At 47.7% G+C, this 18859-nt stretch overlaps 1 protein-coding gene across 3 annotated transcripts in view; it reads right to left on the reverse strand.

Annotated features, from left to right (window-relative positions):
• Window positions 1–5546, reverse strand: part of LOC130378412 (NLR family CARD domain-containing protein 3-like) — a 36523-nt gene extending 30977 nt beyond the window's left edge. Inside the window, exon 1 of one of the 3 annotated variants that reach the window (XM_056585183.1) lies at window positions 5444–5546. The gene's annotated coding sequence lies outside the window, so the exon portion shown is untranslated. Of the gene's footprint in view, window positions 1–5438 lie in introns of all 3 variants that reach the window. The other 2 variants (XM_056585185.1, XM_056585184.1) reach the window with 2 other exon arrangements.
• Window positions 5547–18859: the final 13313 nt, after the last annotated feature.

An 18859-nucleotide genomic window follows, 5' to 3' on the forward strand; every position in this document is an offset into this window, starting at 1 on the left:
GATGCTCTCTATGGTCCCTCTGTAAAAAGTGGTGAGAATGGGGGGTGGGAGGTGGGCTCTCTTCAGCCTTCTCAGGAAGTGGAGGCGCTGCTGGGCTTTCTTAACCATGGAGCCGGTGTTGAGGGACCAGGTTAAGCTCTCGGCCAGGTGGACACCAAGGAATTTGGTGTTCTTCACGATCTCCACCGGGGAGCCATCAACGTCCAGCGGCTCGTGGTCCCTCTGTGCTCTCCTGAAGTCAACAACAATCTCTTTGGTTTTGTCTACGTTCAGGGACAGGTTGTTGACTTTGCACCAGGTTAGCAGTTGTTTCACCTCCTCTCTGTAAGCTGACTCGTCGTTCTTTTCTATCAGACCCACCACGGTCGTATCGTCGGCGAACTTGATGATGTGATTCGAGCCGTGGAGCGCCGTGCAGTCGTGCGTCAGTAGTGTGAACAGCAGTGGACTGAGCACACAGCCTTGAGGGGCCCCTGTGCTCAGAGTGGTGGTGTTGGAGGTGTTTTTCCCGATCCGGACTGTCTGGGGTCTCCCCGTCAGAAAGTCCAAGATCCAGTTGCAGAGGGAGATGTTCAGGCCCAGCAAGTCCAGCTTCGTGATCAGGTGCTGGGGGAGGATTGTGTTGAATGCTGAACTGAAGTCTATGAACAGCATTCTAACATATGTGTCCTTTTTTTCCAGGTGGATGAGTGCTAGGTGGAGGGTGGTTGAGATGGCATCATCGGTAGAGCGGTTTGCTCGATACGCAAACTGCAGGGGGTCTAGGGTGGGAGGCAGGAGGCTCTTTATGTGCCTCAGGATCAGCCTCTCAAAGCACTTCATGATGGTAGAAGTGAGTGCTATGGGGCGGTAGTCGTTGAGGCAGGACACAGGTGATACACATAGATGCACATGAATTTGCAAATGGCTTAGTTTATTGCCAAATAATATGGCCTAATTCACACATGGAATAAGGGGTTTTCTTCCACAACTTCAGAAATACTGAGTCCTCAAATAAATGTCGGCAAAGAAAACGTATGATAGGCTATAACATATGATATGCGGTAACTGTGGTTCTATTTAATGATATACGCAATACATTATAAACATTGTTTCTTATCAGTATTGTATGCTATCCTAATATGCATGTGTCCCCGCGGTAATAGACATTGCCATTGATTGTATTATGCGTTACGTGTTTAGTTTGCCCAAGTGAAGGAGTTCAAGTACCTCGGGGTCTTGTTCGCGAGTGAGGGAACTATGGAGCGTGAGATTGGCCGGAGAATCGGAGCAGTGGGGGCGGTATTGCGTTCGCTTTACCGCACCGTTGTTACGAAAAGAGAGCTGAGCCGCAAGGCAAAGCTCTCGATCTACCGGTCGATCTTCGTTCCTATCCTCACCTATGGTCATGAGGGTTGGGTGGTGACCGAAATGACGAGATCGCGGGTACAAGCGGCCGAGATGAGTTTTCTCAGAAGGGTGGCTGGCGTCTCCCTTAGGGATAGGGTGAGAAGCTCAGCCATCCGTGAGGAACTCGGATTAGAGCCGCTGCTCCTTTACTTAGAAAGGAGTCAGCTGAGGTGGTTCGGGCATCTGGTAACGATGCCCACTGGGCGCCTCCCTTGGGAGGTGTTTCAGGCACGTCCAGTGGGGAGGAGACCTCGGGGAAGACCCAGGACTAGGTGGAGAGATTATATCTCAACACTGGCCTGGGAACGCCTTGGGATCCCCCCGTCAGAGCTGGTCAATGTGGCCCGGGAAAGGGAAGTCTGGGGCCCCCTGCTTGAGCTGCTCCCCCCGCGACCCGACCCCGGATAAGCGGACGAAGATGAGATGATGATGAGTGTTTAGTTTGCGCGTGTTTAAACAGAGCACACACGCGCTCCCGCATTCATTCATTCTCACTCGCGGTAAAACAATGTTTTTCACGATCAAATAGGCCTACTCATCAATCCTAAAAGTTATGGGCATGTAGGCCTACACGATGTCTGTGTCAAGAAAATATGTGTTTGCTGTACGGTGTTTGCAGATGCATTGATTTAAAAGTACAACTTATTACCGCTGCATCAGCTGTTCTTTCCCAAATAATTTACCAAGAATGTGCGGCTAGGTAGATGAGAGAAGCAAAGTGTATGCGCGAGGTGCACAAGCAATCCGTATGCATCGCATGCGCATGTATGCTTGCGCCCTTAAAATAGCATCTGAACAACGCTCCACCGACTTTAAACCAGGTATTTCCTGGTCAGTAGCGCAATGGTATTCAGAGACGGCAAAATACCGTTTGCGTCAGAACACGCCTCCTCCTTCCGCCGAACCGCCCCTTGGGGCGCATGATCAATCCCTAATTTACCGGCGAGTGGCGCTGGTGGGAAAAGAACGCTCTGCGCCAGTTGTAAACTAGCAACGACACATGCGCCAGTGACTAAGTCACTTGCGCCGGATGCAAGATAGGGCCCTTAGTCTCCAAGTGTGGTTTAAGACATAGGAGTCGAGTCTAGACCCACATCTATTAAACTGTAGATCCCCAGTGGCTAGCCTGGCTCCGCCCGCCTAAGTACTCCCGCTCAATTTGAATTTCCCTTCAGTGCTACAAACGAAATGTGTACGAGAGTCTGGTAGGACCAGGCTACAGTCGCTATGCACACATATTCAACTTAAATATCAGCACATTCAAATGACTTATCTCCTTCTTTTAATTTGGAGTAGCATCAAGACAAATTAATCACTTGAATATTGAAAGCAGTGTTCAATTTACCACACGGGTCAGAAAAGCAGTGAAACATGAACTAACGAGCAAGGTACGTTTTATTACTCTGTTTTCTGGGAATAATTGGCGCAAGCAGAAAACAGAACACAAGCCGTTTTTTCGTTTTTTCGTTTTGATAAGAAAACGAAAATCAAAATTTCAGTTTGTTTATTCGTTTCTATGTTTTGTCAAAAAAACGAAAATCAATATTTCAGTCGTTTATTCGTTTTTTGGTTCTTACTGAGCGAAACGAATTTATCACTCAATATCTGGTTTCCGCCGGTGGGCGGGTCCTCTTATTGGCTAGTGTGCTTCGTTGACCTGTGCTCTCCATAATAAAAGTTATTCAGTTTGATAATGTCGACAAAAATATTACTGTATTATAGACACTAGCAGACACAGAGGACCACACCACCCACAGTCAAGACTGACACGGCTTCAAATAACAATAATAGTATTCATAATCATTTGACAATGAGAACTTATGAAATTATGATGACTTCAGTGCAGTTGATGTTCAGCCACAGTTAATACATGCAGAGTAGACCTGAGGGCTTTACTACGACATCATTGTCCGGCTTTGAGCTTTGCGCTCTGTGCACGTTCACATCAAAGGAGCTGCGATCGCGGGCTGCAGATTTCCTCACAGCCTGAGCCGTTTGACTATAAGAATCTCCTCTGTGCATCTATTCATGTAGTCAGTCAATTATCAAACTAGTAGCATGAATATGAATTACAGTCCAAGCGGGTTAGGCAAGGCAAGGCAATTTTATTTTTATAGCCCGTTTTTACAAACAGTTTGTCTCAAAGGGCTTTAGCATGAGCATCATAACAACATCCTCTTCCCTTAAACCTGAAAGGTGAGGGGGGGGGGGGCTGTACTTACATTTACTGTGATTTCTTATTAATATGTGACTGCATACAAATTTGTCCACAGACATGGTGACTAATGTATGATAGTAGGCATTATTGGCCCTTAACACCAATATTCAGAAACAACACTGCCTCAAAAGGATATTGGCCTAAGCAACACCAGTAGAGGCATATACCTTTCCCTGAACTTTTAAACGTTGCAAACGTGCAAAACATAATTATATATTCATGTGGCATTCAGTCCAATGCTTAAAAATATATCTGCGGCATTAAGTAGGCCAATGCTGTGGTAAAGTGTGCGAAGTATGAGTATGAATATTTGATGGAGTATGAGTAAGTGTTTCTTTCTGTTACATAGATATAACTTTATCAATCCCCTGTAGGAGAAATGTGTTAATGTTTGTCCCCATAAAACAATAATGGTAAAAAAATTAATACAAAACATGACAGTAACTCTAAAGTCAAACCGTCCAATCTGAAGGCTCCTCTTAACCACTCCCCCTACTCACTTCCACCAATACAAAGCGAATAGAACTGAGTAGGGGAGGGCGTAGCCTAACTAGTTTGTGACCGACCCAGAGGAACGCAACGCAAATTTAATGTGAACATGTATGAGGCTTTAATAAAATCCCGGACGCTTTTGAAATTTCACCCAGACGCATTTGATTCCTACCCTTCTGTTAAATAGCGGCGCAAGTTGTTGGGCGCTATCCTGGTAATTTCTCTGCGTGAGAAATACGAAGTGTGGCGTGTGAGCGTGTGCATGGCTTGAATTGCGTGTGTCTCACGGAGAGCCCTGCGCAATGTTCAGCTGTCAGAAATGTGTTGTAATCACTTGTATTCCTCATAGCTCTCAGGCTGTGAGGAAATCAGCAGCCCGCTATTGCAGCTCCTTTGATGTGAACGCGCAGAGAGCGCAAAGCTCAGAGCCGGACAATGATGTCGTAGTAAAGCCCTCAGGTCTACTCTGCATGGATTAACTGTGGCTAAACATCAACTGGACTGAAGTCATCATAACTTCATAAGTTGTAATTTTTAAATGATTGCTATTATTGTTATTTGAAGCCGTGTCAGTCTTGACTGTGGGTGGTGTGGTCCTCTGTGTCTGCTAGTGTCTGTAATACAGTAATATTTTTGTTGACTTGAACTTTTATTTTGAAGAGCACAGGGCAACGAAGCACACTAGGACCCGCCCACCGACGGAAACCAGATATTGAGTGGTAAATTCGTTTTGTCAAGTAAGAACGAAAAAACGAATAAACGAACTGAAATTTTGATTTTTGTTTTTTTGACAAACGAAAATACGAAAAAACGGCTTGTTTTCTGGTTTCTGCTTGTGTCAATTATTCCCAGAAAACAGAGTAATAAAACGTACCTTGCTCATAAACAGGAGTAAACTGGTTGTACATTATTATATAACAGTAACCTAAAGACAATAAGAACGGTAGTACACTGGTTGATCATTAATATACCAGTAAACTAAGACAATATAAACGGTAGTAAACTGGTTGATCATTATTATATAACAGTAACCTAAAGACAATATAAACGGTACACAGGTTGATCATTATTATATACCAGCAACCTAAAGACAATATAACCAGTAGTAAACTGGTTGATCATTATTATATACCAGGAACCTAAAGACAATATTACCGGTAGTAAACTGGTTGATCATTATTATATACCAGTAACCTAAAGACAATATAAACGGTAGTAAACTGGTTGTTCATTATTATATACCAGTAACCTAAAGACAATATAAACGGTAATACACTGGTTGATCATTATATTCCAGCAACCCACAGACAATATAAACGCTAGTCAACTGTCGACCTACCTTACCTTATCTACTCCGGGATTAAAATGCGTCCATACGATATAAAGTTGTAAAAATATAAATGTAAGGAAAGAAACGGTGGTTAGAGTATTTATAAAACTTTTAGATGAGGAAGTTCAAGGAGCCGTGCCTCTCAGTGTCACGTGTCTTCGGGGAAAATTAAGCTTTGCGCGCACGCGCACAGTGTGTTTTCAATAGCCTAATAATACATGAACTATTGAATTATCCTCATCAATATGTCTCATCAGCAAATACCATCTACGCATACTTTGATGAATTGTGGTTTATCTCTTGATTGTTTTATGAATTTTAAGACGAGGGGGGAGGGACTTCAATAGCACACAACTCACTGCCTGGGTACTGGCAGAGGAAGTTGCCTCTCATTACATCACACACACACACACACACACAGACACACACGCGCAAGCTTGCACACACACACAGCATAAGTAAAACCACCCCTGGAAAGGATTGAATAATGGGCCAACTGTCACTTGACTGCTGTTGAGAAACAGCCTTCTTTATTTATTTTTTAAGTTATTGCGTAAGAGAATGTGTGTGTGTGTGTGTGTGTGTGTGTGTGTGTGTGTGTGTGTGTGTGTGTGTGTGTGTGTCCTCCGTCAGCTCTCCTCAGCCACAGAGTCCTGTTCTGTAACAAACAGCAGAGATCTGGCTCCAACCGGTTAAAAACAGACAGAGTTTGTCTGGTGTAATCAACTGCGGTAGTTGGTGGTCACAGTAGCACTACTCTACTGGAGGTGGCAGTGAGAGTGATGATCACCTCAGAGTGTGGCTCCATCTGCCCCACGACGGAAACCCTCCACCAGGCAGGGCCTCCATCAGCTCCTCCATCAGCTCCTTCATCGGCTCCTTCATCGGCTCCTTCATCAGCTCCTTCCCTCAGCTCCTACATCGGCTCCTTCCCTCAGCTCCTTCATCGGCTCCTCCATCGGCTCCTTCATCAGCTCCATCATCAGCTCCTCCATCAGCTCCTCCATCGGCTCCTCCATCGGCTCCTCCATCGGCTCCTCCATCGGCTCCTCCATCGGCTCCTTCATCGGCTCCTCCATCGGCTCCTTCATCGGCTCTTTCATCGGCTCCTTCATCGGCTCCTTCATCGGCTCCTTCATCATCTCCTTCATCATCTCCTTCATCAGCTCCCCCCACCGGCTCCTTCATCGGCTCCTTCATCGGCTACTTCATCAGCTCCTTCATCGGCTCCCCTCATCGGCTCCTTCATCAGCTCCTTCATCGGCTCCTTCATCAGCTCCCCCCATCGGCTCCTTCATATGAGGTTAATTTGTCAATGAGTCTACAAAGTGACGTTTTCAATGCGTCCATTACGGTCGTAGCAGCACTAGTAACAAATGGCTCATAGGACTCCTCCATAACCCCAGTATGAATGACGTCAGGTCCCAGCTTAAGCACACAGCTCAAATCTGAAGATAGAAACCTTTCTACAACAACTGGTCAGCAGACCTATAAAGAACCTGAGGGTTTCTAGTGTTTGAGTCAACGAGGTGATGTTACCCTCTGGTCCGGTGCTGCAGGCCTCTGGTCTCCAGCCTCGGTCTCTGCTCCATCCTGAGGCTGCAAGCCTCAGAACCCAGCCTCTCCATCCAGCTGCTGCATGACTGGACAACATGACAGGTTTATGTATTAGTACAGACGAGCAACTGATAGGACTCTTATTATAACTCTCTCTTATTATTATTATTGTAGCTGTTTAACCCATGACAGGTGGAACACACACACACACACACACACACACACACACACACACACACACGTCCTCATGCCAATAGCATCCCACCAGCCATGCCCAGCTCTCCTCCAGGACACCCAGAACAGAGCACGACCTTCAGGGCCTCCAGAGAGGTCAATGATGAACAACGTTCTTCAGTGGGACCCCACACTGGGGAGGGGTTATGCAGGGGGTCTCCAGAAGGGGTCCCCGGGTTATTCAACGTCTCTGAGGTCATGTCTTTGTAGTCCAGTGGTCTCCTGAAGGAGAAGCCTTCACAGAGCGCGCCGCTTTAGCCTGAGGACTCTGGGGAGGAGGTGAGGAGGAGGTCATGGGTTCAGGAGACCCCCCAGTGGAGGGTGGAGGCTCTTGAGGAGCAGGACCCTCCATCAGCAACAGGCTGACCAGGACTCGGCTGGACCAGGTGAAGCTCTCTGTGGACGGTGTTCACTCCAACCCCCGAGATGGAAGCCTCTCTCAGGCTGAACAGTGATGGGCGGGGCCAGCTGGACCTGGGAGATGGCTCCCTCAGATCATAACCATCTTGGACTGGCCCAGACGAAGACCCTTTATGACCTGGAGCTGTGCCCCTCCAGCTGAGGGGGTGGAGGGGCTGTGGCCAGGGGCGGACTGGCCATCGGGAGGTTCGGGAGATTTCCCGAACGGCCGGACGATTTCAGGCCGAGCCGGCTGGCCGTAATTCTTTTCTTTTTTTTTTTATTTCTTTTTTTATTATATATTTATATATATATTTTTGTTGTTAAAGATGTAAAAAAATAAATAAAAAGTTAAGTAAGCCGTGATTTGGGGTGGCCTGCTGCCGGATATTTACTTACAGTGCGAAACGGAGCTCTTGCCTGACGGTGAAACGGGGCCGATGTATTACTTTCAATTTAGAGGGGGGAGCACCCCCACAGTCTATGGGGGCAAAGCGAGCGGCCAAAGCGAGCGGCCGAACGGCCCCTCCCAACTTGGACTGCTCCGCGGTCTGTCATTTCTGATTGGCTCAGCCTGACACATGGCCGGGTCACTTACCCGGTACTTCTCTTTGATCTCACTGAAGTTACACAGAAATACGAAAAAGTCAAAAAGGAAAAAAGGTGGTGGAGAGGAAAAAGAATTGGGTGGCGCTCAGAAGTTGAGGTTGAAAAGGAAAAAAATGTTAGAGCAAGACGCAGCCAAATGTGCTAAATGAACCTGTCAGCGAGACCAATGGTGAGGCGGGAACAGGACACAGCAGTATAGCTATGACAGGTGCACTAGCGAGCATGTTTGGCAATATAATAATGACTTAAACTAATTATGGAAGTACCAGACGTCGGAGAACTATTCATAATATTGTAATGCCCACGGAAGAGGCAGTGAATGAAGTATTGATTAGAGAGCGATTTATTAGATACCACCGCTAATAAACCATTGGAACACTTCAACACCGGTAACCACAGCAACGCACAACAAACCCCGGCCCGCTCCCCTTTCTCACAAACCCTGTGTATGTGTATGACAATTTTTTTCCACTAAAATAATTGTATCTTGCACTATTTAGATCATTTTCAGCCTTGATTTACCTTTCTAGGCACATGCAATTTCTAATATTTTGTACATGGACAAGATTAGTTATAAAATATTTCCCAATGATCTTCACAATATTCTAAACACATGCACATCCCAACATTGACATGCCGTTGCAATGCACATATCCACGGATAAGGACTAGTTTTTATTATTTTACACCGTGGCAAAATTCTACGAGCGCTATTCCCGCGGTCTCATAAAAGGCCTCTCCATCCCAAAGTCCCGGGCCAAATTTTTGGGCTAGTCCATCCCTGGCTGTGGCTGAGGCGTCACCATGCCTGGAGGGGAACGTTGGGGTGTGCTCCGTGGTTCTCTGGTGACAGACTGAAGTCGTGTTCTGGTCGTTGAGACGAGGAGTCCTCTCATCTCCCCCTGGAGTTCCACCTTCTGAATCCCGGTCCCCGTCTTAAAAGGCCATTCTGGTCCATGGAGCTGATGTCACAACGGATTCTCCAACACTCGGTGGTGAAGGGATGAACACGCTTTAACAAACCCACCTTGAAGGAACCTTTCATTATAGCTATACAGTCTGCTCTTCATTTAGTTGCGTTGGGTCTTCTCCTCGCTTGTTGGTGTGTGTGTGTGTTGTGTTTTCTGTGGAGGTCTGCCGTTTGTGTAGTTTTGTTGTTTCTTATTTACTTAGTTGAGTTGTTGATGAACGTCTGAAGCTCGGCAGCCCAATGGTGTAGTGCCTCTTTAAGAGAACGGTGTTCTGTGGGTCCATGTGACCGGTGTTTGCCCAATAAGAAGGTGGCGCAAGAGTTGTATTATTGGCACATAACTTTGACCCGGTGTGCAGCCACTTGGTAAGCTCCTTTGAATTCTTGTCCGCTTTCTTGATGTCAAATGATGTTGCCTGCTATGTCGTCTAATGATTTATCTCTATGCTCCGGTAGATCCCAGTACGTTGCTAATAGCCAAAGTTAAAACTATATAAACATTTCAAATACATAAATCCATTTGGAATTGTAACGTCGCTGTCCCATCCGTGTCCATCCATGTTTGTATTTGTTTTGTTTTGTGAACGTCGATTAAATGAATCGCAGGGACCGGCATTTGTGCTGTACTTCCTGGGTTGCCGCGGGGCATTCTGGGAGTTGTAGTTTCCTATTGCGGAGATTTGAATAGGATTTGAATATGGCGCATGGGTGACGTTTGAAACGTGTACATAAATGATTGTGAATTATTATTATTGTTGTATATTGGTATTTTGATGAATGCAGGTGAGAAGTGTAACATTGCATTCCTTACCTTTCAGATTTATTACCTGCTTTCCCTTTGTTAAAGAATAAACAAACAAAAGTGGAATACCGAGTAATATTCTTTGTACACCGGGTTACCCCTGCCGTGGGGAGAAAACGGAACAGTAATAAATCAACGGCCTGAGCACATCAAGCCAAGAGCCAAGTCTGTCACCGCCCTATCAGCATTGACCAGTGAAGGAGCACCAAAGGAAGAGGAATAGGCCGAATAGACCCCTCTGTGGAACAGCGCCTTGGTCAGTGCGAGAAAAGGAAGATGGATTTGGCAGAATTAGCGGCCCTGAAAGGAAAGCGCTCAACAGCACAGGCCCTCTTCAGCAAAAGAGCGAAGAAGCTGTCCCTCACTGGAGATCTCCTAGGAAAAAGAGCACTCATTGACGAGATCAGAACACTTGGTGTGGACTTTGAAAAGGTGCACAATACTGGTCTCGAATATATCGATGCTCTGGGAGAAGTGGAAAAGGCAGAAGAAGAAGCAGCTCATGCAGAGGAGAAAACGGCGAAGTGCCTTGACACATACACAGACACGCTCCGGCTCGCTAAGGAGACATTATGGTTCAAATTCGCATATGTCGAAATAAAACTGTACGCCGACGGTGCAGAGGAGAAATGTGCCGAGGTTGAGTACACTGACGTGAAGGAGTTGCCGGAGGAAGACTGTCAAGTCCTGAGAGAGAGCCTGGAGGAGAGGATCAGCATGCTCGAGCGGAAGGTGCTTGAATGGGTAACCATTGTCTCTGAAGCCAAGACAACAGTGTACAAGCAGCAGCTATACAACCTGGGAAACAGACTGCATGACTGGGTGCAGAGCTGGAAAAAGTTGATGCGGACTGAAGAGCTTGACGGGGGAGAAGAGGAGGCACCTGCGGTTCCGAACTTCCCACATGCACCACCACAAAGCATCCCTGGCATGAATCCCGGGGTGTACGGCTTCAGACCACAGATCAGCCTTGAAAGAACACGCCTGCCCACGTTCTCAGGAGACATGACCGACTACTACCGGTGGAAGGCTGAGTGGGAAGAGCTGGAACAGCTGGGAAACACACAGAGGACGGCTGGGGTTACAAGGTTCCATCTCCTAGCAAGTCTCAGCGACAGTGAAAAAATACCTGGTTCTGTCCAGCTGTGCGTCGGCGGATGAAATGTTCAGGCGCCTCGACAACCGCTTCGGGAACAAGGCGAAAATCGTCCTGAGGATATCCGAGGAGGTTCAGGCCCTACTCCCTGTAAAAGGAAACAACCCCAGGAAAGCAATTTAACTGATCCAAACTGTGGAGCGGGCCCTTAGCAACCTTTATGATCCTGGGAGAAGAGGATGTTATAAAAAAACGTTGGGTAGCACAGTCCCTTGAAAGCAAGCTCCCAAGCTCTCTGAAGGAGAAATGGATTGCACACAAGTTTGAGGCTGCGAATGGTTTTGCTCCACCTAACCACTTCGACTGCTTGCTGCGCTTCCTGAAGAAACCGGAGGCAATCCTGGAGGAGCTGGATCTGCTGGAGGCAAGCCCTGGAGAGTGGAGCCCCTCAGTGAGAGGCCCGGCAGACAAGCAAGAAAGAGGAGCCAAGAAAGCGTTCTCCAAAGCCACCTCAGGCCAAAGAGGGTCTCAGTCAACGGGCTCATGCTTGGGCTCATGCACTGCCTGTGCCGATGAGACACACGCTGGCAGGCTGTTTGCCTGCAAAGCCTTCAGGGAGATGGATCTCCAGAGGAGAAAGGCCCATCTAAAGTCCCATGGGGGATGCAATCGGTGCCTGTGCTTCAACCTAAAGGATGGCCGTTGCAACCCAAAGTTTCTCTGCAGTAAAATAGACTGCCGCAGAGAAGAGTCTCACCATTATCTGCTCTGCCCCAAGTTCATCGCTCAAGAAAAAGACACTGGTAGCGAGGAGCAAGGTACCAAGAGGGTGGAACGAAAAGGCCTCGGGATGACCACCCAGCAGGTAGAGCTCCTGGCGAAAGTCACTCCGGAACAGAGAGCAGAATTCAGGAAGGCATTCTCTAACAAAGTCTCAACAATGATCTGCACTGCTGGAGGTGGACTGAAAGAATACCCGGTGGTAATGATGTTGCTGGACGTAACCACTAACTCGGGCCAGCTAATCGGTGCTCTTATTGACCTTGCCTCTGACACCAACTATATAACAAACAACGCTGCCCAACGCCTTGGACTGATTGGTGAGAGCATTAAGTTAATCGTCCATGGAGTAGGAGGGTTGAGAAAGACTGTCACAACCAAGAGATACTCCCTGCGTCTAAGAGTGAAGACCACCAAGGGGACGGTAACGGAACACAAACTGCTCTGCTATGGCCTGGAGAGTATCGCGGAGATAAGCCAGCCTGTCACTCCGCACCAACTGCAAAAGATCTTTCCCGACGTCGCTGCAGAAGAGCTGGTCCGCCCTGAGAACATAGATCTTTTGATCAGCCACAGGGAAGGTCGCCTAGTTCCACAGCCGTTCAAGATGGAGGGCGATCTAGTCCTCTGGGACGGCCCACTGGGCAAAACTGTTGGCGGTACTCACCCTGATCTCTTCGAGATGGTCGACCTAACGCTGCACCAGTCCGAAACCCACTTTGCAAGGTCCATGAGAACATCCTCAGGGGTGTACAAGGAGGTCCTGGTGGACACCATAGACCTGAGTGACGAGGACCCAAAGAGGATGGAAAAAGTGACACTCAGCAGCACCACTGCCACGAATAAAGAGGTGTTTGAGTGGTTCAAGTGGGACAGTATTGGAGCAGCATGTGACCCGAAATGCGGGAGCTGCAAGTGCAGCAAGTGTCCCCCGGAGGCAAAGAGATGACCCTTGGAGAAGAAAGGGAGTTAGAGAAAATAAAGGACTGCCTCTCTTATGTGCTAGTAGACAAGCACAGTGACGCCCCACACTGGGATGCGGCCTACCCATGGAAGGCCGACCCAGCGATTCTGCCCGATAACCGCCGAGCAGTGGAAGCAACCTTCCGGAACACCGAGGCTCGACTGGCAAGGGAACCTGTATGGAAAGCGACATATGGAGAGCAGATCCGCGAGATGGTATCAAGAGGAGCAGCCATCAAGCTCACAAAGAAAGAGATTGAGGGCTGGAAGGGGCCGATCTGGTACATCAGCCATCTGGTCGCCCCGAATCCTCATTCTAGCTCAACGCCAGTGAGGATAGTCTGGAACAGTAGCCAGGAGTTTAAAGGGATGAGCCTGAACAACCTTCTGCACAAAGGCCCTGATGTCCTCAACCAAATCCGAGGCGTCCTCCTGAGGTTCAGGAGCCGATTGTACGCTGCTCTTGGTGATGTTAAAAAAATGTATAATTCAGTGTGGCTGAAGGACGAGGAGGTACACCTCCATCAATTCCTCTGGAGGGATAACCCCGATGATGAAATCGGTGTGTTTGCCGTCGTCAGGGTCAACATCGGCGACAAGCCTGCCGGTTGCATCGCTCAGGTTGCCATGAGAGAGACGGCAAACCTGCCCCAGTTTGCATCCATGGTTGCAGAACGCCGGATCCTGACAGAGGACTGCTACGTGGACGACATATTGACGTCACATAATGACCTCCAAACCCTGATTAAAATGACCAAAGGAGTGGAGGAGATCCTAAAAGCAGGGGGTTTCTCCCTCAAGCCCTGGGTCCTGACAGGCCAAAGTGGGAGGAGTGAAAAACCCACTGACCCGAACAACGTCGGGTCGACGGAGCCAAAGACCCTGATACTCCCCAACCAGATGTGGGACGAAGAGAATAAGGCATTGGGAGTGGGATACAAACCCGAATCTGACAAACTCCGTGTGCTAACGTCTGTGAACTTTTCATAGAGGCGAGGAAAGATGAGAACCGGGCTGGATCTACGGGAGGATGAGATCAGAGACGGCACCCCCGACCCTCTCACCAGGCGCATGCTGCTGAGTCAGGTCGCAGGGTTCTATGACCCCATCGGCCTGGCCTCACCTGCCAAGCAACGAGGAGTGATGCTCATAAGAGAGTCCTTTCAGGAAGCAGGAAGAGACCGTCCCTCCAAGGACACCTGGGATGATCCTCTCTCGACACGTCTTCGAGAGGCTGCAATAAAGCTCTTTGAGCAGTATGTAAGGCTTGGCCAAGTCAGATTTGATAGGAGCCTCACACCCCATGGAGCCATAGGCCGCCCGATGGGGATCACGTTTTCCGACGGGAGCGAAACTTCCTACGGAGCCGTTCTTTACCTTCGGTGGGAGACGGAACAAGATGGAGTCGTAGTGAAGCTGGTCGAATCAAAGGCCAAGCTCACCCCTCTAGACCAGAAAGGTGATGTCATTAAAGCAGAGCTTTGTGGGGCTGTCTTTGCAACCCGCCTGAAGACATACTTCAAGAAGCACTGCTACATCAAGGTCGAACAGTGGATCCATTTTGTCGATAGTCAGACAATCCTGGGAGCCATCCAGAAGGATAGCTATGGCTCTCAGACATTTTTTGCGAACCAGATTGGAGAAATCCAAAAGGCTGGACCAGTGGACAACTGGAGGTGGGTCGAAGGAAAAGACAATATCGCCGACCCCATCACAAGGGGAGCATCTCCTGAGGAGCTTGCCGAGGTATCAGTCTGGCAGGAAGGCCCAGGTTTTTTTAAGCTGCCTGAGTCAAATTGGCCCGTGAAAACCGCCGGAGACATCAACCCCTCTGTCACTGAAGAGATCGGGGAACTTCGGAGGAAGGCGTTCTCGGCCCTTGTCACAGCAAGAGCCCAGCCCAGGAAATGGTCGGGCCCGACCAGCGTTGCGCTTGTGCGCCTTGTGGACGAGCAGTGGAAATCTGGCTGGGTGGCAACTGCCAGGCCCCAGTTCAGTCAAAGTGGGAGGCAAGACCATGCCTGTCTGTGGAAGAAAGAGCAACAGCTTTCAAAGATGTAGCTCTCGAAGCTCAAGACGGTGTCAAGTTCCGCGACACAACCCTGGATCGCCTGGTGGTTCAGAAGGAGGAAAAGACGGGACTCTTTCTCTGTGGAGAGAGAATCCAACTTTGGGATGAGGACAGAGTGGCTGTACCGCTAATCCCATGCCAGTCGTGGCTAGCAACCCTGCTGGCTACGGATCACATGAGGAAAACCACGAAGGTGTCACCTCTACCCTTCTACGGACAAGAAGGAAAGCCTGGATCATGCAGGGACGAAGGACAGTTAAGATGGTGCTGAACAACTGTGTCACCTGCAGAAAGCAAAGAGCCGAGATGTGCAGGCAAATAATGAGTGATCTCCCTCAAGAGCGAACCAAAAGAGCAAGCCCATTCGAGTACACAACCCTCGATCTTTTTGGCCCCTTACAAGTAAAAGACGCTGTTAAAAGAAGGACAAGCAAGAAGGTCTGGGGCATTGTTTACTGTTGTATGGCCTCGAGAGCCGTCCATGCGGACCTCACAGATGACCAGTCGGCAGAAAGCTTCCTCCAAGAGGACTCCCGCTTTGTTGCTCTGCGGGGGCATCCAAAGAAACAATGGTCCGATAGAGGCACCAACTTTGTTGGCGCCAAGGCGTCTCTGCGTGAACTGCATAAACACCTGGCTTGCCTGCAGGCTGCGCCAATGGAAGATGTAGCCGCCAAGAACGGGACCGAGTGGAAGTGGGAGTTCCACCCCGCAGATGTACCCCACAGAAATGGAAAAGGCTGCTGTAAAGCTTTTGAAGAGGGCGCTCACGAGCCTTGGAGGAGCTACAGAGTCTTTCACATGGGGAGAACTCCAGACTCTGTTCTATCGGGCAGCCAACCTGACAAACGAGCATCCAATCGATGCCAGAGCTCAAGAACAGGAAGACTCGGTCGAGTATCTAACACCCAACTCCCTAATACTGGGTCGAGCATCGCTTGGAGGAGACAGCAGCGGGCTTGACCTAGAGACCCATCCCTGGCGTCGGCTAAGGGCTATTCAAATCGGAGTGGGCCGGTTCTGGGCATAGTGGAGAGAACTAGCTGGCCCGAATCTGTTTGGTCGACACAAGTGGCACCGGACAGAGAGGAACGTCAAAGTCGGCGACCTCGTCTGGATTGCTGACCCAAACGCTTTGAGAGGTCAGTTTCGTCTGGGCCGGATTCTGAGAGTCTACCCTGATAGTAAAGGGATCGTCAGGGATGCCGACATCGCAACTTGTGCTGGCCTTCCTGTTTCCGTGGCGGGTGGCCGAAAGAAGAGTTCTTCACTGCCTATGGCAGTTATCAGAAGAGACGTGAGAAGGCTGGTGGTCCTGCTCCCGGTGGAGGACCAAACTCATCCACCCCAGCTGCCATGACACCCGCCTCTTCCTGAACCCCTCTCATTCTGCAGACCGCCCAATCCCCTTGTCACACACCTGCCCAAACCCCAGTCACCACCCTTACCCCTTGTTGGCTGGTTGGTGCAAGCCTAGCGCTGCCACCATGCCCATCACATTGCTCACGCATGAAGAGGTAAGAGCATGCATATCCCCAGGCAGTGCACCACACAACTGCCAAAGGGATGTGATTGACTTGGACATTGGACACTTACACTTCCACATGGGCATAAAAAATAAATAAAAATAATAAGGGTGTCACTAAGGGGTCCTTTCATTGATTTTGGTAAGTTGCCTGGATCATAAGATCAGCAACTTAAGTGGGAGGTGTTGTGTTTTCTGTGGAGGTCTGCCGTTTGTGTAGTTTTGTTGTTTCTTATTTACTTAGTTGAGTTGTTGATGAACGTCTGAGGCTCGGCAGCCCAATGGTGTAGTGCCTCTGTAAGAGAACGGTGTTCTGTGGGTCCATGTGACCGGTGTTCGCCCAATAAGAAGGTGGCGCAAGAGTTGTATTATTGGCACATAACTTTGACCCGGTGTGCAGCCACTTGGTAAGCTCCTTTGAATTCTTGTCTTCTTGTCCGCTTTCTTGATGTCAAATGATGTTGCCTGCTATGTCGTCTAATGATTTATCTCTATGCTCCGGTAGATCCCAGTACGTTGCTAATAGCCAAAGTTAAAACTATATAAACATTTCAAATACATAAATCCATTTGGAATTGTAACGTCGCTGTCCTATCCGTGTCCATCCATGTTTGTATTTGTTTTGTTTTGTGAACGTCGATTAAATTAATCGCAGGGACCGGCATTTGTGCTGTACTTCCTGGGTTGCCGCGGGGCATTCTGGGAGTTGTAGTTTCCTATTGCGGAGATTTGAATAGGATTTGAATATGGCGCATGGGTGACGTTTGAAACGTGTACATAAATGATTGTGAATTATTATTATTGTTGTATATTGGTATTTTGATGAATGCAGGTGATGTTTGTGTAATGCACGTGAGAAGTGTAACATTGCATTCCTTACCTTTCAGATTTATTACCTGCTTTCCCTTTGTTAAAGAATAAACAAACAAAAGTGGAATACCGAGTAATATTCTTTGTACACCGGGTTACCCCTTCCGTGGGGAGAAAACGGAACAGTGTGTGTGTGTGTGTGTGTGTGTGTGTGTGTGTGTGTGTGTGTGTGTGTGTGTGTCACACACCCCGCCTCGGGTGAAGATAATGTAACCTTATTACACCGGACTTTCAAACCCAAAGGATGGCAAGGCACACAGTTGCAAATAGGTTTTTAACATTTATTCCCCCAAAGTGTCACATAACCCTCTAGGGCTTTTCTAACCCTCCGAATATCTGAAAATAGTAAAATAAAAACATATTCAAAACCAATTCCAAAATCAATTAATTCAATCAATTCAAATATTCAAATGATCAATAATAAATATTCTCTATAATAAATCAAGCATATTCAAAATCAAATACCGGTACTTCAAATAATCAATGTCAATAATTCACATAATCCATTAGCAAAATAAATGCAAATTAAACTCAATCACTGAGTGCATTTAACCATAATTTACAACATACTGTAATAATCACCTCAGTAGATATTTCGCATCCCGGGGAGAGCTGAGCACCCTGCTCAACACAGACACCGTCTTCCGGCAACAGCATACAGCAGACTGTCAGAAGGACAGCGGCTGTTTCCCAAAGTGAAGGCTGCAGCCTTGCTAGGACGCGTCCTTGCTAGTCGCGTCCTATGGAGATGAGACTAGAGTGCTAGCTCGAGTGCTTCCTAGCGTTTGTAACGTTCGGACTTTGGAACAACTTGCTAGTGTGGAAGCGCTTCCGCTTCCGCTTTTTAATACTGCGGGTCCGCTTGTAAACACATGTGCGCTTATGAATAAAACATGGCAGCAATCAAGCTGATCGATATTTACTTGACTTTTGTCTGTTATGAATGCCGTCATGTCTCCTTCGCATGGAGCCTCTTTGGGGAAGTCACAACAGCTTTGTTGCGGTTGATCGAATCGTCTTTATTAAAAGGAAAATCCATTCAATTTTTATAAAACTAAGTGAAATTGTCTGAGAAGTTAATTCATGCATCACATTTACAGTACGGTTGATTACTATTATGCAGGGGAAAAAAGACAAAGAAAGAGACGATAAACATGTATTTATTTGGATAGATTATTTAACTGATTTTCATTCATTCATCTATGACTACAATCTACCAGTGCTTTGAACACATAAGTATATCATATAAAATACAATTATATACGTTCATTAAAAATTACAAACATTGCAATGGATCGGTTGTGCATTAATTTTACAACATCGGATAGTGGCACTATCCCTTCCACCGGTAAACAAATGTTTGTGCGCCACCCTAAGTCGCACAAAAGCCTCCGTTTGCTGGGCTGACCCCAAAAAAACCGATTCAACACAAACATAAATAGGTATACATAAATAATGTAATCTTGTGAGCGAGTAAATAGACATTGGTGACAGTGGTGTTTAACACCAGCTACGTCCATGCAAAATATAGCAACGTATCATTAAGTTGCAAAAA

This window comes from Gadus chalcogrammus, unplaced genomic scaffold (genome assembly GCF_026213295.1).
Source record: "Gadus chalcogrammus isolate NIFS_2021 unplaced genomic scaffold, NIFS_Gcha_1.0 GACHA076, whole genome shotgun sequence".
Lineage (NCBI taxonomy): Eukaryota > Metazoa > Chordata > Actinopteri > Gadiformes > Gadidae > Gadus > Gadus chalcogrammus.